At 45.7% G+C, this 24,177-nt stretch overlaps 1 long non-coding RNA gene across 1 annotated transcript in view; it reads right to left on the bottom strand.

Annotated features, from left to right (window-relative positions):
• Positions 1-1,733: 1,733 nt before the first annotated feature.
• The window catches only part of LOC132382661 (uncharacterized), a 42,377-nt gene continuing 19,933 nt past the window's right edge, over positions 1,734-24,177 (bottom strand). The window contains exons 2-4 of the long non-coding RNA XR_009508441.1: positions 5,590-5,681; positions 3,420-3,570; positions 1,734-2,681 (exon numbers count right to left, since the gene is read on the bottom strand). This is a non-coding gene — a long non-coding RNA (uncharacterized LOC132382661). The remainder of the gene's footprint in view (positions 2,682-3,419; positions 3,571-5,589; positions 5,682-24,177) is intronic.

Genomic DNA, 24,177 nt, shown 5'->3' with positions numbered 1-24,177 from the left:
CAGTGTTGCTGAACGGAGAAATCTCGGGATCCATGTTCATAGCTCCTTGGAGTTGGCTGCACAGATCGATTAGGTGGTGAAGAAGGCCGATGGAATACTTGCTTTTATTAGTGAGGCACTGACTTCAAAAGCCAGGAAGTCATGTTGTAACTTTATGAAACTCTGGTTTGGCTATTGCATACAGTTCTGGATGCCCCACTAGAGGAAGGATGTTGAGGCTTTGGAGAGGGGGCAGAAGAGGTTTACCAGCATGCTGCCTGGTTTAGAGGGCATGTGTTATCACGAGAGGCAAGACGCACGAGCTCATTTCACTCAAGTGGTGGATGTCACCACTCTCTGTGTGAAAAACTAACCCCTGACATCCCCTCGGTGCCTATTTCCAAGCACCTTAAAACTATGCCCACTTGTGTTAACTATTTCAGCCCTGAGAAAAAGCCTCTGGCTATCCAAACAATCAATGTCCCTCATCATTTTATAGACCTTTTCTGGTCACCTCTCATCCTCCATTGCTCGAAGGAGAAAAGGCCAAGTTCACTCAACCAAGGCAACGTCCTTGTAAATCTCCCCCGCACCCTCTCTATGGTTTCCACATCCTTCCTGTAGTGAGGTGACCAGAACTGAACACAGTACTCCAAGTGGGGTCTGACCAAAGTCTTATATAACTGTAACATTACCTCATGGCTCTTGAACTCAATCCCATGGTTGATAAATGCCAATACACCATATGCCTTCTTAACAACATTTTCAACCTGCACAGCAGCTTTGAGTGTCCTATTGACATGGACCCCAAGATCCCTCAGATCCTCCACACTGCTAAGAGTCTTACCTTTATATTATATTCTGTCTTCAAATTGGACCTACCAAAATAAACCACTTCACAGTTATCCGGATTGAAGTCCATTCAGCCACTTCTCAGCCCAGTTCTGCATCCTATCGATTCCCCACTGTAACCTCTGACAGCTCTCACACTATCCACAACACTCCCAACCTTTGTGTCATCAGCAAATTTACTAACCCACCCTTCTACTTCTTCATCCAGGTCATTTATAAAAATCACAAACAGGAGGGGTCACAGAACTAATCCCTGTGGAACATATAAGCCATCTACAACCACCCTTTACTTTCTGTGGGCAATTCTGGATCCACAAAGCAAGGTCTCCTTGGATCCCAAGCCTCCTTACTTTCTGAAGGAACCTTGCATTGGGAACCTTATCAAATTCCTTACTAAAATCCAGATACACTACATCTGCTCTACCTTCATCAATGTATTTTGTTACATACATGTTAAATGGTGAGATGGCATTTAGAATATTGTGTACAATTTTAGTCTCCTTACCACCAAAAATATATGGAGGAATGGGATAGTAGGTTTGCTGAATGGTTTGCATTTTCCAAGTTTACAAGCTCGTTGAAGTTTCCAAACTTCTTACAAGACTTGATAATGTGGACACAAAGAATGTTTCTCTGGCTGAGGGCCTGAAACGAGGAATCATTGTCACAGAATAATGGGCAGATCATTTAGGACTGAGATGAGCAACAATTTTTTCACCCAGACAGTGGTGCTTAAGGAATTCTCAATGCCAGGAGACATTGAAGGCTTGGTCATTGAGTCCCTTTTTCATCTTGGTATTTATTTTCTAATTTTCCTAACTCTGAGGAAGGCTCTTTGACTTGCACCATTAATTCTATTTTTATTTTTACAGATGCTGGGTGTATTTCCTGAACATTTCCACAAGTAGTTTTAAATGTCAGATCATCCTGTAAGTTAGTTTGTATTGACTTGACTCAGACTACCCATGTTGTATGACTTGTTGTTCTTCTGAAGGGAATTAGCTATACGTGTCATCAACACGAAGTGTTGGTAGCAATCAATTTATTCTAGTTTGTGAGCAAAACCAGAGTTGTTCACTTCTGGCTTTTATGCTTGGGTTAATAATATCTGCCAGAACTTTTTTACTTTTTACATGAGTCTTTCAAATGAAACTTTTACACTGAGAGTTTGTTGATTTATCTTCATTGCAATTAACAATGGTTAGGAAGACCAATTTTTCCCAATAAGAATGATCTGGTTTAATATTCAAAACAGACTTAGCTAATAGATATCAAGTTGAAGCACGTCACAAGAACTGCCAAGAATTCCTGTCATTACGTCCATATCTCAACTCTTCAATTTTCAGTTTAAAAGTTGTAACTTATTTTTACTTCAATTACATTACACTAAATGAAGAATTCCCAATCTGATAGGGCTGACTAAATTTACAACCTCCTGCAGCTTCTTTAGGTCCTGTGCATTCCACCCCCTACCCCCCACATACCAGCTGTGATGCAACCTATCAGAATGCTCTCCATGGGACATCAGTCGGAGTTTTTGAATGTTTTAGGGGACAAATCGAATCTCCACAAACTCCTAATGAAATATAGCTGCTCCCTTGCCGCCTTTTGTAGTTGCATCAATATGTCGGGGGATGACATGTTATCAAATGCCACAAGAAGTAAATCCTCTGCTGGGGTTTTTGTTAACGTAGGAAGTAGAAGTTCCGAGTGCAGAGCAGCAAAGCCATTTCCACGACGTTCTTACACCTCGGGGAGTTCCAGAGTTCAATTCCAGTGCCGTCTGTAAGTGTGTCCTCCCTGTCGCACACGTGGGTTTGTCCTCGTGCTCCAATTCCCTCCCACAGTTCCTTTTAACAAACACAAAAGTTTATTTGCACAACAAAAACACAAAGTTCAAACAGTAAGTGTTTACAAGATAGTGAATAAATGCAAATTAAAATATGATTATTACTGTCTAGAATACAGTCAAATCCCCGGGGGAGCACCGCTCCTGGAAATCCCCCACTGTACCCATTATGACCACAGGCTCTCTCTCCAAGGACAGCCAGGCACGAATGCATCCTTGGAAGAGGGGCAGGCAGTTGGGCCTGGCAGAGCCCTCAACTGTCCGCAGCCTGGACCCATGATTAGCCATTTGACCAGGCTTAGGATGAAGACCAGCAGGAGATCCTCCTCGCGACCTGCCCCCCCCCCCCCGTACTGCCCAAAAAGTGGCAGGTAGGTTAATAGGTCAGTGTAAGTTGTGCCGTGATTAGGTTAGGGTTAATTGGGTTTGTCGGGAATTGCTGGGGCAGCGTGTCTCGAAGGGCTGGAAGGATTGAATCAAAATAAAATGGTTCTGCTACCTGAGGTCCCATGAGGTAACAACACCCAGGCTTGCAGACATTGAGTCCAGAAATATTTGCTTTTTTTTTGGGGGGGGGAACTAGAATAATAACAGATTTCTTGAAACATGCTGGAAGAGTGCATAGTTTGAGAGACTGATTGAAGATGGCTGCAAAGACTGTAGACAGCTGGTCAACACAATGTTCAGGATAACAGGGGAGACTGAATCAGGGTAATAGCTTACTGAACAGCTTTCTCACCTCCTCTCTCTTGACAACAAAGGGTGTGGGTTGTTGGTGATGTTCCGGCTGAATGGGCATGAGTCTTTACAAACAAGAGAGAATCTGCAGATGCTGGAAATCCGAGCAACACACACAAAATGCTGGAGGAACTCAGCAGGCCAGGCAGCATCTGTGGAAAAGAGTACAGTTGACATTTTGAGCTGAGACCCTTCATCAGGACTGGAGAAAAAGACGAGGGGTCAGAGCGAGAAGGTGGGGGGATGGGAGGAAGCAGAACAACAAGGTAGTTGATAGGTGAAGTGGAGAGAGGGAGAGGGGTGAAGTAAAGAATTAGGAAGTTGATTGGTGAAAGAGATACAGGGCTGGAGAAGGGGGAGTCTGATAGGAGAGGACAGAAGGCCATGGGGGAAAGGGAAGGGGGAGGGGCACCAAAGGGAGGTGATGGGCAGGTAAAGAGATAAGTTGAGAGAGGGAAATGGGAATGGTGGAATGGTGAAGGGGGAGGGGGTGGAGCAATTACCGGAAGTTTGAGAAATTGATATTCAGGTCATCAGTTTGGAGGTTACCTAGACAGAATTTAGGGTGTTGTTCCTTCGTGCTGAGCGTGACTTCCTCATAACGGTAGAGGCCATGGACTGACATGTCAGAATGGGAACGGGAAGTGGAATTGAAATGGGTGGAAATCCCTCTTTTTCTAGCGGATGGAGTGTGGGTGTTCAGCAAGTGGTCATCAGGTCTCACCGATGCACAGGACGCAGTGAATGACCCCAACAGACTCACAGGGCAAGTGTCGCCTCACCTGGAAGGACTGTTTGGGCCCCTGAGTGGCAGTGAGGGAGGAGGTGTAGGGGCAGGTGTAGCACTAGTTCCACTTGCAAGGATAAGTGCCAGGAGGAAGATCAGTGGGGAGGGATGAATGGACAAGGGAGTCATGTAGGGAGCAATCTTTGCGGAAAGCAGGAAGTGTGTGTAGTGGGGTGGGGGGGAAGATGTGCTTGGTGGTGGGATCCCATTGGAGATAGTGGAAGATACAGAGAATTATGTGCTGGATGTGGAGGCTGGTGGGGTGGTAGGTGAGGACAAGAGGAACCCTATTCCTGCTGGGGTGGCGGGAGGATGGTGTGAGGGCAGATGTGCACAAAACGGGAGAGATGTGGTTGAGGGCAGCATTGATGGTGGAGGAATGAAAAGCCTCATCCTGAGAGCGGAGATGGAGGAATTGAGAGAAGGGGATACCATTTTTACAAGTAAGAGGGTGGTCCAGGTAGCTGTGAGAATCGGTGAGTTTATAAAAGATATCAGTGGAAGAAACAGTGAGATGAAGATAGGGGAGGGAGGTGTCAGGTGAATTTGAGGGCAGGGTGGATTTTGGAGGCAAAGTGGGTGAGGTTGACGAGTTTTGGAAGCAGCACCAATGTAGTCGTTGATGTAGTGAGGGTGATCTGTGAGGCAAATTTGCAGTAGAACTTGTTTATTTGGTTTGGGAGGAGGGGGACATTGAGGCCTTGAAGTTGTACAAAGCTGCTTTCACAAGCAGGAGGACATCTGCAGATGCTGGAAATCCGAGCAACACACACAAAATGCCGTAGGAACTCAGAAGACCAGTCAACCCTCCTTCTCAACCCTCTCACTCTCTCTGTCTTATTCTCTCCCCCCATTCTCTTTCACCTCCCCTGTCTCCTTCCCTGCCCCTCTTCCATTCTCTCTCTCCTCTCTTTCTCTCCCTCATACACTCTCCCTCTCTCTCTCTCTCTCTCTCCAGAGAACAGTACAGCTCAGGAACAGGCCATTCCATCTAAAGAGCAAATCAGAAACACCCAAACACTAATCCTCCAACCAACACTATGTCCATCTTCCACACATCCATGTATCTATCCAACCTCTGATGTACCTGCCTCTACCAGCATACCAGGCAGTGAATTCCCAGCACCTACCACTCTCTGAGTAAAAAGTTTACCCCTCATATCCCCCTTGAACCTATACTTCTCACCTTCAATGCATACCCTCTGGTATTCGCCCTGGGAAACAGATACTCTCTGTCCACGCTATCTATGCTTTCCATAACCTTGTTGATATGTTACTTCTGTTTAAACGTACTGTGGGTTAACAGTAAACAATCATATTCTGGGAGAATTAGAGAGTTTTTATTTACGATAATAAACAAACATGTCTTAACCCAGCCACGTACTGGAACATTCTGGCAATCCCGCACATGCTCAGTGCTCTGTCCAATCATGTACTGGCGCATCATTGCACATGATATCACCGCATCTTCTTTTCCTTAAAAAGAAAAACAATTAATAACGTTAATCAAAGCAGATACATAATTCAACAAGTCTCTATCGGTCTTTCTGTGGGCTTACGAACACGAGTAGACCTAAGTGGTACACACAGATCTTGTGTTTTCTTGTTATTATTTACATGTTTTGTCTCATCTGCATCTGTTAACTGAATCTCTGAAATAGGGTCTTTCTTGATGTCTTTGCGATTTCTTCTTACCACTGCTCCCTCCTCTGTTTGGACCATGTATGATCTGGGTTGTACTTCTTCGTACTGTAGCTTTCTGTGTCCATGTGTTCACTTTGTCTTGTATCCTCACTTCATCTCCCTGATGCAGTTCAGCTAATGGACGAGTATGTCTATCAGAGTATATTTTCTGCTTTGCTTTGTGTTCACCTTTCCATCTGTTCACTTGTTCCCCTTCCTCTGTTCTCAGAAGGTCTCACCCATTGGCAGATTAGTTCTCAAACATCATCCCATCAAGAGCTGAGCAGGTGAAAGTCCACATTCAAGTGCAGTACTTCGGTAGCCTAACAAGGCTTTATAAAAATCAGCTCCACTATCTTTTACTTTGTGCATCATTTTCTTGACAATTCCTACCAATTTCTCAACTAATCCATTAGACTGAGGGAAAAATGGACGAGATGTTGTATGAACAAAGCCCCATTCATGAGTAAAATGTTTCATGCAAACACTACTGAACTGTGGACCACTGTCTGTGGAAACTTCACCAGGTGCAGCATGTCTGGAAAACACTGATCTCACGCATGTAATTAAATTCTCTACAGTCATTCTGCCCAGACAACACACTTCAGGATACAATGAGTAGTAATCTGTTAGTAATAGATAGTCTTTGTTGTTAGTTATAAAAAGATCAACGCTTGCCTTCTGATAAGGTCTATGAGGATTCGGATGTGGGTGCAATGGCTTCTTAGGGTTGCTAGGTTGGTGTTTAAGGCATATTTGACAAGAAGACACCAATTCTGCAATCTCTTAGTTCATCCTGGGCCAAAACATTACTTTCCGTGCCCTTCTCCTATATTTTTCAATGTCTAGGTGGCCTTCATGAATTTTATCAAGCATTTCTTTACGGAGAATTTTAGCCATAACAATTCTACTACCTTTGTACAATATCCCATCCACAACAGACAGTTCTGATCTATGGTTCCAATAATCTTGTACTACTGAGGTACAGTCATGCCTGTTATCTGGTCATCCATCCATCACCACTTGTATTACCTGACTGAGAATTTTGTCCTTCTCTGTCTCAACACACAGCAGTTCCAACTTTTTGGGAGCAACAGGTACAGTTTTGATGACCATATCAATGAATACCTGAACATCAATAATGTTCCTGTGACCGTCTTTTGTTGTTGGATCCACAGCCCTGGAAAGTGTGTCAGCTGTGTGCATGAATTTTCCAGGTGTGTATGACACATTTAATGCATATCTTTGCAATTTGATCATCATTTGCTGAATTTGCAAAGGACAGTCGCTTAAACATTTGTTAAACAATGCAATCAAAGGCTTGTAGCGGTGTGCTACAAACAGCGCTAAAATTACGACACGGAGTCGGTAACTGCAGTCGAAGGAAAAACTTTATTCGAAAACTTCAGCCTCACTTTTAAGCCTCTGTCAACCGGCCCCCCATGGCGAAGAGGCTCCAAAGCTCTGTGCTCGCAAACCCCCGTAGGCTATCTAATTGTGAGTCGGTTCGCATACGCTAGGAAAAGAGCCGCCACATAACCCCCCCCCAGAACCGGCGATACACCCCCCAATGTCCACAGCCAGGGCCAGAACCTGCTTGGGAGGTCGGCCTCTGCGCCGAGGCGCCGGAAACTCGGCCGGTTGCGCCAGGTCCACATGGGCCGGCTTGAGGCGGTCCACCGTGAAAACCTCCTCCTTCCCCCCAACGTCCAGCACGAACGTGGACCCGTTGTTCCGGAGCACCGTAAACGGCCCCTCGTATGGCCGCTGCAGCGGTGGCCGATGCCCGCCCCTTCGTACAAACACAAACTTACAGTTCCGTAGGTCTTTGGGTACGCAGGTCGGGTGCCGCCCATGCTGTGAAGTGGGTATGGGGGCCAGGTTACCGAGCTTCTCGCGAAGTCTGCCCAGGACTGCAGCGGGTTCTTCCTCTTGCCCCCTCGGGGCTGGTAGGAACTCCCCGGGGACGGCCAGGGGCGCGCCGTATACCAACTCGGCCGACGAGGCGTGCAGGTCGTCCTTGGGCGCTGTGCGGATGCCGAGAAGGACCCAGGGAAGCTCGTCCGCCCAGTTGGCTCCTCGCAGGCGGGCCATGAGGGCCGACTTCAGGTGACGGTGGAAACGCTCCACTAGCCCGTTCGACTGTGGGTGGTAGGCAGTGGTGTGGTGCAGCTGAGTCCCCAAAAGGCTGGCCATAGCTGACCACAGGCTGGAGGTGAACTGGGCGCCTCTGTCGGAGGTAATGTGGGCTGGTACACCAAAGCGGGATATCCAGGTGGCGATCAGGGCTCGGGCGCAAGATTCGGAGGTGGTGTCGGTGAGCGGGACCGCCTCTGGCCATCTTGTGAACCGGTCCACGATAGTCAGGAGGTAACGCGCTCCGCGCGACACTGGCAGGGGGCCCACGATATCCACATGAATGTGGTCGAAACGCCGGTGGGCGGGATGGAACTGCTGCGGTGGGGCTTTGGTGTGCCGCTGAACCTTGGCCGTCTGGCAGTGCATGCACGTCCTGGCCCATTCACTGACCTGTTTGCGGAGTCCGTGCCAAACGAACCTGCTGGAAACCATCCGGACAGTTGTCCGGATGGAGGGATGCGCCAAGTTATGAATGGAGTCGAAAACACGTCGCCGCCAGGCTGCGGGGACGACCGGACGGGGCTGGTTGGTGGCGACGTCACAGAGTAGGGTCCTCTCACCTGGGCCCACGGGGAAGTCCTGGAGCTGCAAACCAGAGACTGCAGTCCTGTAACTCGGAATCTCCTCATCTACCTGCTGCGCCTCTGCCAGTGCCTCAAAGTCTACCCCTTGGGAAAGGGCATGAACGGTAGGGCGAGAGAGCGCATCCGCCACGACATTGTCCTTACCCGAGACGTGCCGGACATCCGTTGTGTATTCAGAGATGTAGGACAGGTGGCGTTGCTGGCGGGATGACCAGGGGTCGGATGCCTTCGTAAACGCAAAGGTAAGCGGTTTGTGGTCCGTGAACGCGGTGAAGGGCCGACCTTCTAGGAAGTACCTGAAATGCCGGATTGCCAGGTAGAGCGCCAACAGTTCCCGGTCAAAAGCACTGTACTTGAGCTCGGGTGGCCGCAGGTGTTTGCTGAAAAACGCCAGGGGTTGCCAGCGACCTGCGATGAGCTGCTCCAGCACCCCACCGACTGCCGTGTTTGATGCGTCCACTGTGAGGGCGGTAGGGGTGTCCATTCTGGGATGTACTAGCATTGCGGCGTCAGCCAAAGCTTCCTTCGTTTGAACGAAAGCGGCGGCGGACTCCTCGTCCCAGGTAATGTCCTTGCTCGGACCCGACATCAGGGCGAACAGGGGGCGCATGATCCGGGCAGCTGAAGGGAGGAAGCGGCGGTAGAAATTGACCATACCTACGAATTCCTGAAGGCCTTTGACCGTGGTGGGTCGGGGGAAGTGGCGGACCGCATCTACCTTAGCGGGCAGAGGGGTTGCCCCGTCTTTAGTAATCCTGTGGCCCAGGAAGTCAATGGTATCAAGTCCGAACTGGCATTTGGCAGGGTTGATTGTAAGACCGTACTCACTCAGTCGGGCGCAGAGTTGACGGAGGTGGGACAGATGCTCCTGACGACTGCTGCTGGCTATGAGGATGTCATCCAAATAGATGAACGCGAAGTCCAGGTCCCGTCCCACCGCGTCCATTAACCGCTGGAACGTCTGTGCGGCATTCTTCAGGCCGAACGGCATGCGGAGGAACTCGAAGAGGCCAAACGGGGTGATGAGAGCCGTCTTGGGGACGTCGTCAGGATGCATCGGGATTTGATGGTACCCTCGGACAAGGTCGACCTTGGAGAAGATCCGGGCGCCGTGCAGGTTTGCCGCAAAGTCCTGAATGTGCGGCACAGGGTAGCGGTCCGGTGTGGTAGCCTCGTTCAGCCTGCGGTAGTCGCCGCACGGTCTCCAGCCCCCCGTCGCTTTGGGCACCATGTGCAGGGGGGAAGCCCAGGGGCTGTCGGACCGCCGGATGATCCCCAATTCCTCCATTCTCTGGAACTCCTCCTTCGCCAGTCGGAGCTTGTCCGGGGGAAGCCGCCGAGCACGGGCATGGAGGGGTGGTCCCTGTGTCGGGATGTGGTGCTGTACGCCGTGCCTGGGCATGGCTGCTGTGAACTGCGGTGCCAGAACCGATGGGAACTCCGCCAGGACCCTGGTGAAGTCGTTGTCGGACAGCGTGATGGAGCCGAGGTGAGGGGCTGGCAACTGGGCCGCGCCCAGGGAGAACGTCTGAAAGGTCTCGGCGTGTACCAGTCTCTTCCTGGGCAGGTCAACCAGCAGGCTGTGAGCTCGCAAAAAATCCGCACCCAGAAGCGGTTGGGCTACGGCGGCCAGTGTGAAGTCCCACGTGAACTGGCTGGGGCCGAACTGTAGCTGCACCTGACGGGTGCCATAGGTCCTTACTGTGCTGCCATTCACGGCCCTCAGGGGGGGACCCGGTGCCCTGCTGCGAGTGTCGTAACTCGTCGGAGGTAAAACGCTGACCTCAGCCCCAGTATCGACCAAAAAGCGGCGTCCCGACCTGCTATCCCACACATACAGGAGGCTATCCCGATGGCCAGCCGCCGTAGCCATCAGCGGCGGCTGGCCCTGGCGTTTCCCGGGAACTTGCAGGGCGGGCGGCAACGGCGGGCTTCTGCGCCCCACCGCTGGTGGTAGAAGCACCAGTGGTCATTGGGCCGGGGGTTAGTGGGCTCTGCGGCCGGGCCTGGACTAGTTTGCTGCCGGGAGCGTGGCTGGGAGATCTGTGCGATGGACGCCCCGCTCACCTTTTTGGCGTTCCACAGCAAGTCCGCCCGGGCTGCCACCTTCCGGGGGTCACTGAAATCCGCGTCGGACAGCAGCAGGCGTATGTCCTCGGGCAGCTGCTCCAGGAATGCCTGCTCAAACAGGAGGCCTGTGTGTCCCTCGGCCAGAGACAACATCTCATTCATTAAAGCCGATGGAGGTCTGTCTCCCAAGCCATCCAGGTGCAGTAAACGGGCAGCCCGCTCGCGCCGTGAGAGTCCGAAAATCCTGAGGAGCAGGGCTTTGAATTCCGTGTACTTGCCGTCTGTCGGGGGCGACTGTACGAACTCCGCGACCTGGGCAGCTGTGTCCTGGTCGAGGGAGCTCACCACGTAGTAGTAGCGGGTGTCTTCTGAGGTGATCCGGCGAACGTGGAATTGGGCTTCGGCTTGCTGGAACCATAGGTCCGGGCGCTGTGTCCAGAAACCCGGCAGTTTCAACGAAACCGCATGAACAGAGGCGGCGTCGGTCATTTCTGGTCCAAAAATCGTTTGGACCGTCGGGGTCACCAATTGTAGCGGTGTGCTACACGCAGCGCTAAAATTACGACACGGAGTCGGTAACTGCAGTCGAAGGAAAAACTTTATTCGAAAACTTCAGCCTCACTTTTAAGCCTCTGTCAACCGGCCCCCCATGGCGAAGAGGCTCCAAAGCTCTGTGCTCGCAAACCCCCGTAGGCTATCTAATTGTGAGTCGGTTCGGATACGCTAGGAAAAGAGCCGCCACAGGCTTATGATCGGTTTCAACATCAATAGATTGCCCTGACACAAACTGATGAAATCTCTCGCAAGCAAACATAATACTGAGCAATTCTTTTTCAGTTTGGGCATAACTTGTTTCTGGATCAGATAATGCACGAGATGCATATGCCACTGGTAGCCATTCCTGATCATGTTTCTGGAGTAATACTCCTAAGCCCACTTGAGATGCATCACCTGAGATTTTGACGGGTCTCTCAGCATCATAGAGTTTCAACAGAGGTTCTTTAGTGAGCACTTTCTTCAGATTTGCCATGCCTTCTCCTGTTCATGGTTCCAGCTCCATTCATTTCTCTTTTCTGTTAGCTGCCTCAATGGAGCAAGCTGTTCCGAGAGATTGGGTATGAATTTTCCCATTTAGTTAACCATTCCCATAAACCTTTGAACTTTTTTTACATTGCGGTCTTGGCATGTTCTCAATAGCAGAAACCTTCAAAGGATCAGGACACAGACCCTCACTGCTGATGATATCACCCACAAACATAAGTTCAGTCACTCCTAGCTGACAATTGTCTTTATTCAATTTCGGGTTTGCCTTGTCTCAAAGACTTGTCTGAGCCTGGTGTCATGCTCTTGTCCTCAAATAATAGTATCATCCATGGATGTATCTATGCCCTCAATGTGCTCATATAGCATGTGAATGGTTTTATGGTACACTTCAGGAGCTGATGCAATTCCAAATGGAAGCCTAAGAAAACAGTATCTGGCAAAAGGAATGTTAAAGGTACGCAATTCTGAACTCAGTTCATCTAATTTGAGTTGCCAGAATCTGGAGGATGCATCTAATTTACTAAAGTACTTTGCATCAGCAAACTGTGACATAATTTCTTCACGAGTGGGCAATTTGAAATGCTTTCTTTTAATGGCCCGATTCAAGTCTCTTGGATCTAAATAAATCCTGTTTTCCATTTTATCAACAATGCAATCTTATCGACAAGCAAATTGACCCATTTAGTTGGTTCATCAATTTTTTTTATGACTCCAAGCTTTTCCATTCTGTCTCGTTCTGTTTGCAGTTGTTGATGTAATGCAAAAGGTACTTTTCTGCATGGATGTATTACGGGTTGCACTGTATTGTCGATTTTAATCAAGTGCTCTCCTGGAAGACAACCAAGCCCTTTAAACAAGTCTTCATACTTGTTCATCAAGTCACTGTATTCTGACTCTGTGTTGCTATCCAGGACTAAAATTCTTTTCACCAAATTAAGTCTTTCACAGGCAGATAAACCCAGAATTGACTGCACATTTTTTGACATGACCACAAATGAAAGCGTATGCACAATATCTTTGTGTGATACCTTTGCCAGGCATGTTCCTTTAACTGGAATGTCTGCACCTGAATATCCAGTCACTTTTATATTTGTCTGATGTAACTTTGGTCTTGGTTTTAATGCATTAAACTCAGATTCTGTAAGAACATTTACTTGTGCTCCAGTATCAAGTTTAAACAGAATATTGTTTTGATTCACTTTCAATGGAATAGTCCAGTCATTCTTGCTTTGTTTTTTTTTCACAAAGCTCATCGATATAAAACTCCTCACATCCATCTTCAAGCACAACATTTACTTTATCAATTTTTTTATTGATTTAAAACGAGCATATGTACAAGCAAGAGAATTATCTCAAATATATATATATCAATAATAATACATAAAGAAGGTGAAATAAACATTATCAAAATCATGCATAGTATTAATCTGATATAGAATGTATAATAAGGAAAAAGATAATTAATTCTCCTCTTATCAATTCATGAAGAGAAAAAAGATTTTTTGAAATTTTTATGTGAATAAAACCCACTATTCTATACAAACAAAAACAAAAAGGACAAAAAGGGACTGGGCAGACCATCCTGAGAGTAAAACCAAGAAAAGAAAGAGTTTCTGATCAAATCCAAAACTTCAGAAAAATAACTGGAAGGGAGTCAGTGCAAAAACTAATAAATCAAACCATATGAAAATATTGAATAAAAGGTTGCCAGATTTCAAATTTAAAGGATGTATCAAATGGGTCCGACTTCTTATTCTCCCTAAACTTAAACAGGACATGGAGGAAAGCCAGTAAAATACAATAGGTGGATTAGAATCCTTCCATTTAAGTAAAATGGCTCTCCTAGCCAATAAAGTTGAAAAGGCTATCATTCACTGAGCGGAAACAGGAATATATCCTGCTTCTGATGGTTGTAAGTCCAGATCCAAGACTTTTGATAAAGTTTTAAAGACATCTTTCCAAAAATTATCCACCTTTATGCAAGACCAAAACATGTGAGTTAAAGTGGCCACCTCAATATTACATCTATTGCAAATAGGATTGGTATTGGGAAAACTATGGGCTAATTTATCCTTTGACATATGTGCCCGATGCACTGCCTTGAACTGTATCAAGGAATGGTGGGCACAAATAGATGACGTATTTACCAAATGAAAAAATTTACTCAATTGATTATCTAAAAGTAACTCTTGAAATTTCAATTCCCAAGCACCTTTAATTTTATTGTTAGATATCACTCATAAATTCAATAACCATTTATAAATTGTAGCTGTCAATCATTTTTGAAGTAGTTTAACATGAAAAAGGGTATCTATCATATTAGGTGGATAAGCAGAACGGTAATTTGGAAGCAAAATACGATAAAAAAAATTCCTAATTTGTAAATATCTAAAAAAGTGTGCATTAGATAAATCATATTTATCTGCTAACTGAGTGAAAGACATTAAACAATCCCCTATAAACAAATCTGAATAAGTTATTATTCCTTTGGTTTTCCAAATTAAAAAGGCCTGATCTAAAACTACAACACACAGTCCTGACGAAGGGTCTCAGCCCAAAACATCGACAACGCTTCTCCCTATAGATGCTGCCTGGCCTGCTGTGTTCCACCAGCATTTTGTGTGTGTTGCCTGATTCTGATCCTGACGAAGGGTCTCGGCCTGAAATGTCGACAACGCTTCTCCCTGTAGATGCTGCCCGGCCTGCTGTGTTCCACCAGCACTTTGTGTGTGTTGCCTGATTCTGATCCTGACGAAGGGTCTCGGCCTGAAATGTCGACAGTGCTTCTCCCTATAGACGCTGCCTGGCCTACTGTGTTCCACCAGCATTTTGTGTGTGTTGTTGTTTGAATTTCCAGCATCTGCAGATTTCCTCGTGTTTGCTGATCTAAAACTGATGGTTTAAAAAAATAGTTAAGATGGATTTTACCAGAAAGAACAAAGTTATTTAACTCAAAAAATTTGCAAAACTGAAACCAAATTCTTAATGTATGTTTAATAATGGGATTGAGGTCTCGACTACCAATCTTAGAAAGCAACAAAGGAAGAGGAGCTCCCAGTAAAGAGGCCAAAGAATACCCCTTCACCGAGTTTTTCTCCAAACCCACCCATAAAGGACAGTCATGTATGACTGAATAATGAATCCAAAAGGCAATAATTCGAGTATTAATTGCCCAGTAGTACAATCTAAGATTTGCAAGGCCATACCACCATCCTTTCTTAATTTCTGCAATAAAATAGAATTATGTACAGTTCTGGTCACCGAATTATAGGAAAGATATCAATAAATTAGAGAGTGTGCAGAGACGATTTACTAGGATGTTACCTGGGTTTCAGCAATTAAGTTACAGAGAAAGGTTGAACAAGTTAGGTCTCTATTCATTGGAGCGTAGAAGGTTGAGGGGGGATTTGATCGAGGTATTTAAAATTTTGAGAGGGATAGATAGAGTTGACGTGAATAGGCTGTTTCCATTGAGAGTAGGGGAGATTCAAACGAGAGGACATGATTTGAGAGTTGGGGGGCAGAAGTTTAAGGGAAACACGAGGGGGTATTTCTTTACTCAGAGAGTGATAGCTGTGTGGAATGAGTTTCCTGTAGAAGTAGTAGAGGCCAGTTCAGTTGTGTCATTTAAGGTAAAATTGGATAGGTATATGGACAGGAAAGGAGTGGAGGGTTATGGGCTGAGTGCGGGTAGGTGGGACTAGGTGAGATTAAGAGTTCGGCACGGACTAGGAGGGCCGAGATGGCCTGTTTCCATGCTGTGATTGTTATATGGTTATATGGTTAAAGGTTTACTCAATCTAGGATTTTTATTATTCTAATTATAGGATGAGATTTTACTTGTTTCATTTTACTTTCCTTCTTTATAATTTTACAACAGCGTGAAAAATGATTAATCTTACCACAGCCATTGTAAATTTAGCCATATGTGGGACACTGATTTGGACGTTGTTCCCGTGCACTGCGATCACGTGACTTTTTTCTTTCCAATGCTGTCTTGCTGTCGGTTTTGTTGACGTGTTATTATATTTCTTGATATAGTTTTTTTACAGCGTTTGCATTGCAGTTTTCAACAAAAAGCCCTTCAGCCTGTAACGTCACAGTCTCAGAAGCTTTGCAAAGTGCCAAAGCTTTTTCAAAATTTAAATCTTGCTCTCTCAACAGCCTTTCTCTCAGAGCATTATCTCGAATGCCACAATCAACTCTATCTTTAATGAGAGAATCCGTGAGCAATCCAAACTCATTCTACTACGCTTTCATAACTCAGTAATGTACTGATCAATTGTTTCAGCAGCTCTCTGTGCACATGTGAAGAATTTATATCACTCATACTTTAAATTACGCTTAGGTATACAAATTACTTCAAATCTGTCCATTATTGACTTTAAATTGAAATTATCTTCAAAGACAAGATTATTATATACCTCTGCTGCGTCATTCCCGATTACACGGGGCAGAACCATAGATTTCGTTTTGTCTGATTTTTCTTCATAATCGATCGTTGAAAAGTATAGTTCAAACTGTCACTTAAATATCCTCCAGTTCTCAGCTACATTGCCAGTCAGCTGAAGTTTTGATGGGGGTTGTAAACCTTCCATTTTACTACAGTTTGAGCTTTTTTCCCTTATATTTTTCCAATTATCTTCGATTCTCAATTTTCCCATATTATTCTTCAGAACCACTCCTGACACAATGTTATGTTACTTCTGTTTAAACATACTGTGAGTTAACAGTAAAGAATCATATTCTGGAAGAATTAGAGAACTTTTATTTACAATAATAAACAAACACGTCTTAACCCAGCCACGTACTGGAACATTCTGGCAGTCCCACGCATGCTCAGAGATCTGTGCAATCATGTACTGGCGCATCATTGCACGTGATATCACCACACTCGATCAGATTTCCCCTCAGCCCCCAGCGCTCCCTTTCTCCCTCACTCACTCTCTCTCTCTTTACCTGTCCCTCTCTCTCTCTCTGTCCCACTCTCCCTCTTCTTCCTTCCCTCCTCATATGCTCTTCTCTCTGCCGCATTTTCTCTTTCACACACACTCTCCCCGTCCTTTTCTTTCACTGTCTCCCTGGCCAATTCATTCTTTTCTTTCTTTTTCTCTTTCTCTCTCTCCCCCCTCTCTATCTATATATCTCTATCTCTAACTCTCTCTCCTTCCTTCTCTCCCCCTCTCTCTCTAAGTCTTTCTCTCTCTATATATATTTATCTATATATCTCTCTCTCTTGCTCTCTCTTTCTGCCCGTCTCTCATTAAAATACATTAATTGCTTATGTTATGTTATCATGCTACCATGTAATACATGGGCACCCCTTGCTTAAAGTGAAGATGAAGATAAACCAGCATTTCGGACTCTCGTGCCTTTCCTTGAAATACTTTGAAGCTCCCAGTACAGAGCTTGGGTTCATCGCTGTATCATTTCTGGAATGTGGCTGATAGGCCCCACATTCCTGACATTTCCTGCTCCAGCTGCCTTCCACATGTTTGAGGAAATGTTCCACTACAATAAACACTTACAAATAAATATTTAGGTTCTAAACATGTTTCTGCTGCGTGGAGGAATGGGGGTGTGGAGGGGGGCCACATGTACTGTGGTGATCACCAGTCGTCACGCAGTGTCAGAGAGACTACCTTCCTCCCCTAACTGCGGCAATGGGCGTCATCTCCCTTGCTTGATCAACATGCATATTGTCATCTGTGAAACCACCCCCTCTCCTTGTACCACTCCCGATCTCTGATCTAGCCTCCTTCTGATCTCTCTTCAACCAATTAACCTGTCAGCACAAAAGGTCCACAGCAGATGGCTCTTCACTCTACCCTAGTAGTGTTCTTGGCTTTATTATCCATTCAGAAATCTGAGGGTGGAGGGGAAGAAGCTGTTCCTGAGTCCCTGAGGGTAGCAATGAGAAGAAAGCATGCCCTGGGCGATGGGGGTCCTTAATGATGGATGCTGCATTTTAAGGCATCATCTTTTGAAGATGTCCTCAATGCCGGGGGGGGCGAGTGCCCATGATGGAGCTGGGTGAGTTTACAACTTTCTGCCGCTTTTTCCGATCCTGTACAGTGGTCCCTTCACACTGTCTTCACTGTGGATGACACTAGCAGTGTGCCAGAGGTCTGAGAGTGTCAGGGAGCAGGAGTGAGTGCCATTGCCATTACAAAGGAAAAAATGCCAGGCAAACTCAAAGGTCTTAAGGCGCATAAGTCACCGAGACCAGATGGACTACATCCCAGAACACCGACAGAAGCTGCTGAAGAGACCATGCATTGGTCATGGTCTTTCAAGAATCATTTGACTCTGGCAAGGTCCCAGAGGAGTGGAAGATTGCAAAAGCCGCTCCACTCTTTCAGAAGGGAGGAGGTCAGAAGAAAGGAAATTATCAGCCACTTAGCCTAACCTCAGTGGTTGGGAAAATGTTGGAGTCCATTATTAAGGATGAGTTTCCAGGGTTCTTGGAGACTAAAGATAAAATAAGTCAAGGTCAGGATGGTTTATGTAAAGGGAAATCTTGCCTGACAAATCTGTTAGAGTCCTTCGAGGAAGTAACAAGCAGGGTGGACAAAGGAGGGCAGTGGATGTCATTTACTTGGATTTTCAGAAGGCGTTTGATGAGGTGCCACACATGAGGCTGTTAACAAAGCATGGATAGAGGAATGGCTGACAGGCGGGAGGCAGTGAGTGGGAATAAAAGGCGACTACTCTGGTTGGCTGCCAGTGACTAGTGGGTGTTCCTCAGGGGTCAGTATTGGGACCGCTACTTCGCACGTTGTCAGTGATTCAGATAATGGAATTGATGGCTTTGTGGCAAAGTTTGCAGATGATATGAAGATAGATGGAGGGGTAGGTAGTGCTGAGGAAGCAATGCGATTGCAGCAGGACTTGGACAAATTGGAAGAATGGGCAAAAAAGTGGCAGATGGAATAGTGCTGGGAAATGTATGATAATGCATTTTGGTAAAAGGAACAATACTGCAGACCATTATCTAAATGGGGAGAAGATTCAAACATCAGAGGTGCAGAAGGATTTAGGAGTCCTCATGCAAGACTGAGAAGGTTAATTTACATGTTGAGTCTGTGGTAAAGAAGGCAAATGAAATGTTTGCATTTACTTCAAGGTGAATAGAATATAAAAATGAGGAGATAATGCTGAGGCTTTATAAGACACTAGTCAGGTCACACTTGGAGTATTGTCAACTGTTTTGGGCCCCTTATCACAGAAAGGATGTGTTGTCATTGGAGAGAGTCCAGAGGATGTTCACGAGGATAATTCTGGGGTTAAAGGGGTTAATATATGATTTGCGTTTGGCAGCTCTGGGCCTGTACTCACTGGAATATAGAAGAATGTGGGGGGGGGTGGGGGGAGTGGATCTCATTGAAGCCTACCAAATTTTGAAAGAACTAGATAGAGTGGATGTGGAGAGGATGTTTCCTATCCAGAACTAGAGGGCACAGCCTCAAAATTGAGGGGTGACCTTTTAGAACAGAGGTAAAGGAAAATTTTTTAGCCAGTGAGCAGTGAATCTGTGGAATGCTCTGCCACAGACTGAGGTGGAGGCCAAGTCTATGGGTATATTTAAACTGAAAATTGATAGTTTCCTGACTGGTCAGGGTATCAAAGGTGATGGCAAGAAGGCAGGTGTATGAGGTTGAATGGGATTTGGGATTAGCCATGATGGAATGGTGGAGCAGACGCAATGGGCTGAATGGCCTAACTCTTCCTATATCTTATTGTCTGTTATACCAGACAGTGATGCAGCCAGTTAGAATGCTTTCCACAATAGAACAATAGTGCCCGTGGTGACAAACCAAATCTCCTCAAACTCCTAATGAAGTATAGCCACTGTTCTACCTTTGTTACAATTGCATCAATATGTAGAGCCCAGAATAGATCCTCAGAGATGCTGACACCCAGGAACTTGAAACTTCTGATCCCTCAATGAAGACTGGCACGTGTTCCCTCAACTTCACCTTCCACAATCAATACTCTGGTCTTACTGATGCTAGGTGCAAGGTTGTTGTTGGGACAATTTGCTAAGACCAGTTAACCAGCCCAGTAGGTCTTTGAACTGTGGGAGGAAACCGGAAGACACAGAAAAACTTATGCATTCCTCAAAACTCCTTAGAGAGGATCACAAGACCATAAGACATAGGAGTGGAACTAGGCCATTTGGCCCAATGAATCTGCTCTTCCATTTCATTATGGCTGATCCATTTTCCCTCTGAAACACAATCTCCTGCCTTCCCCCTGTATCCCTTCTTGCCTTGACCAATCAAGAATCTATCAACGTCTGCTTTAAATATACCCAACGACTTGGCCTCTGTAGGTGTCTTGGCAACGAATTCCACAGATTCACCACTCTCTGGCTAAAGAAATTCTTTCTTATCTCTGCTCTAAATGGACATCCCTCTATTCTGAAGCTGTGTCCTCTAGTTCTAGACTCTCCCACTATAGGAAACATCCTCTCCACATCCACTCTATCTAGGCCTTTCAATATTCGCTAGGGTTCAATGAGATTTCCCTCCCTCCCCCATTCTTCTAAATTCTAGTGAGTACAGGTCCAGAGCCATCACACACTCCTCATACGATGACCCTTTCATTCCTGGCATCATTCCCATGAATCTCCTCTGAACTTTCTTCAATGTCAGCACATCCTTTCTCAGATAAGGGGCCCAAAATTGCTCACAATACTCCAAGTGTGGTCTCACCAGTGCCATATGAATCCTTCATATTACATTCTTTCTTGTATATTCTAATCCTCTCAAAATGAATGCTAACATTGTACTTGCCTTCCTCACCACTGACTCAACCTGCAAGTTAACCTTTAGTGAATCCTGCACAGGGACTCCCTTTGCACGTCAAATTTTTGAATTCACTCCCCACTTATGAACTAGTCTCTGCCTTTATTTCTTCTACCAAAGTGCATGACCATACGCTTCCTGACATCGTATTCCATCTATGGCTTCTTATCCCATTCTCCTAATCTAAGTCTTTCTGTAGCCTCCCTGCTTCTTCAAAACTACCTGGCCCTCCATCTATCTTAATATCGTTCACAAAATTGGCCACAAAGCCATCAATTCTGTCATCCAAATCATCGACATACAACGTTAAAAGAAGCTGTCCCAACTCAGAGCCCTGTGGAACACCACTAGCTTCTGCTAGCCAACCAGAAAATGCTTTCTTTATTTTCACTGCCTCTTGCCTATCACCTATTGCTCTATCTATGCTAGAACCTTTCTTGTAATACCATGGGCTCTTATCTTGTTAAGCAGCCTCATGTGCAGCACCTTGTCAAAGGCCTTCTAAAATCCAAGTAAGTAACATCCACTGATTCTCCTTTGTCTATCCTCCCTTTTATTTCCTCAAAGAATTCCAACAGATTAGTCGGGCAAGAATTTGACACCGGAATTGAACTCTGAACTGTGAAGCTCTGAGCTGCAGTAGTGTCACATTAGCCGTGGTGCCAATATGACTGGAGTTGAGGTTAAATGATGATGTCGATTAGCACATAAAGGCGTAGAGAATCAATATTTGTGTGCTGAGAGTCAGTCCGAGGATGTCTGTGATCTCTGTCCCCTCTCGCAAGGGACTGAATATCATTCCTCACCAACAGAGCCACCCCACCCCCTCTGACAGTCAGTCTGTCCTTTCGATAAGATGTATATCCTTGAATATTCACTTCCCAGGCCCTGTCCACTTGAACCCATGTCTCAGTTATTCCCACAACATCTCTGTTTCTATGGCAACAGGTGAGATTTAAGGATGGTGTGTTGCCTCCCTGGAGCTAGGATCCAGGACATCACGGACCGATTGCAGGGAATCCTCAAGGGTGAAGGTGAACAGCCGGAAGTGGTAGTGCATGTCGGCACAAATGACATCGGGAAGAAGAGGAAGGACATTCTGCAGCGGGACTTCAGAGAACTCGGAAGAAGTCTGAAAAGCAGGACTTCCAGGGTGGTTATCTCTGGTTTGCTTCCAGTTCCTCGTGCTGGAGAGGGCAGGAAGAGGGAGATAATGGATCTGAATGTGTGGCTGAGGAACTGGTGCAGGAAGCAAGGATTTACATTCTTGGACCACTGGGATCTGTTTTGGGGTAGGGATGAATTGTACAAAAGGGACGGGTTGCACCTTAATAAGCGGGGGACCAGCATTCTGGCAGACAGGTTTGCCACTGCAACATGGATGTGTTTAAACTAAGTAGTGGGGGGGAGGGGATGAACTGGAAATATAAGGGTGGAGTTAAAGGGAAAGTGAAAATAAGAAAAGTTAAAAAGGACAACAGAATCAATGGAGTAGAAAGCTCAAGAAGAGATCATACGGTATGGCCAAGTGAAATAGGAATTGATATGAAAGGAGAGGGGAGTACCGAATTAAAAGTATTATATATGAATGCACGAAGTATAAGGAATAAAGTAGATGAGCTTGAGGTTCAGTTGGAAATTGGCAAGTACGATGTTGTGGGAATAATAGAGACAAGGCTTCAAGCAGACAGGGCCTGGGAAGTGAATATTCAAGGATATACATCTTATCGAAAGGACAGACTGACTGGCAGAGGGCGTGGGGTGGCTCTGTTGGTGAGGAATGATATTCAGTCCCTTGCGAGGGGGGACATAGAATCATAGAATATGGATAGAACTGAGAAATTCTAAGGGTAGGAAGACCCTAATGGGAGTTATCTATAGGCCCCCAAACAGCAGTCTGGATGTAGGGTGTAAATTGAATGAAGAGTTAAAATTGGCATGTTGCAAAGGTAATGATACAGTTGTCATGGGGGATTTCAACATGCAGATAGACTGGGAGAATCAGAATGGTACTGGACCCCAAGAAAGGGAGTTTGTGGAGTGCCTCTGAGATGGATTCTTAGAACAGCTTGTACTGGAGCCTACCAGGGAGAAGGCAATTCTAGATTTAGTGTTGTGCAATGAACCGGATTTGATCAGGGACCTCGAGGTAAAGGAACCATTAGGAGGTAGTGACCATAATATGATATGTTTTAACCTACAATTTGAGAAGGAGAAGGGAAAATCGGATGTGTCAGTATTACAATTGAACAAAGGGAACTATGGAGCTATGAGGGAGGAGCTGGCCAAAGTTCAATGGAACAATACCCTAGCAGGGAAGACAGTGGAACAAAAATGGCAGGTATTTCTGGGAATAATGCAGAAGGTGCAGGATCGGTTCATTCCAAAGAGGAAGAAAGATCCTAAGGGGAGTAAGGGGCGGCCGTGGCTGACGAGGGAAGTAAAGGGCAGTATAAAAATAAAAAAGAAGAAGTATAACATAGCAAAGATGAGCAGGAAACCGGAGGACTGGGAAGCTTTTAAAGAGCAACAGAAGATAACAAAAAAGGCAATACGCCAAGAAAAAAATGAGGTACAAAGATAAACTAGCCAAGAATATAAAGGAGGATAGTAAAAGCTTCTTTAGGTATGTGAATAACAAAAAGATAGTTAAGACCAAAATTGGGCCATTGAAGACAGAAACGGGTGAATTTATTATGGGGAACAAGGAAATGGCAGATGAGTTGAACAGGTACTTTGGATCTGTCTTCACTAGGGAAGACACAAACAATCTTCCAGATGTAATAGTGGCCAAAGGAACTAGGGTAAAGGATGAACTGAAGGAAATTTATATTAGGCAAGAAACAGTGTTGGATAGACTGTTGAGTCTGAAGGCTGATAAGTCCCCGGGACCTGATGGTCTGCATCCCAGGGTACTTAAAGAGGTGGCTCTAGAAATCATGGATGTATTGGTAATCATTTTCCAATGTTCTATAGATTCAGGAACAGTTCCTGCTGATTGGAGGGTGGCTAATGTTGTCCCACTTTTCAAGAAAGGAGGGAGAGAGAAAACAGGGAATTATAGACTGGTTAGCCTGACGTCAGAGGTGGGAAAGATGTTGGAGTCAATTATAAAAGAGGAAATTACGACACATTTGGATAGCAGTAGAAGGATCAGTCTGAGTCAGCATGGATTTATGAAGGGAAAATCATGCTTGACTAATCTTCTGGAGTTTTTTTGAGGATGTAACTATGAAAATGGATAAGGGAGGGCCAGTGGATGGAGTGTACCTGGACTTCCAGAAAGCTTTAGATAAAGTCCCACATAGGAGATTAGTGGGCAAAATTAGGGCACATGGTATTGGGGGCAGAGTACTGACATGGATTGAAAATTGGCTGGCTGACAGGAAACAGAGTAGTGATTAATGGGTCCCTTTCGGAATGGCAGGCTGTGACCAGTGGGGTACCGCAAGGTTCGGTGCTGGAACCGCAGCTGTTTACAATATACATTAATGATTTAGATGAAGGGATTAAAAGTAACATTAGCAAATTTGCTGATGACACAAAGCTGGGTGGCAGTGTGTAATGTCAGGAGGATGTTATGAGAATGCAGGGTGACTTGGACAGGTTGGGTGAGTGGGCAAATGTATGGCAGATGCAGTT

Source organism: Hypanus sabinus, chromosome 28 (genome assembly GCF_030144855.1).
Source record: "Hypanus sabinus isolate sHypSab1 chromosome 28, sHypSab1.hap1, whole genome shotgun sequence".
Classification (NCBI taxonomy): Eukaryota; Metazoa; Chordata; class Chondrichthyes; order Myliobatiformes; family Dasyatidae; genus Hypanus; species Hypanus sabinus.
Note: the sequence above shows the minus strand (reverse complement) of the source record. Positions and strands in the feature narration are given on the sequence as shown.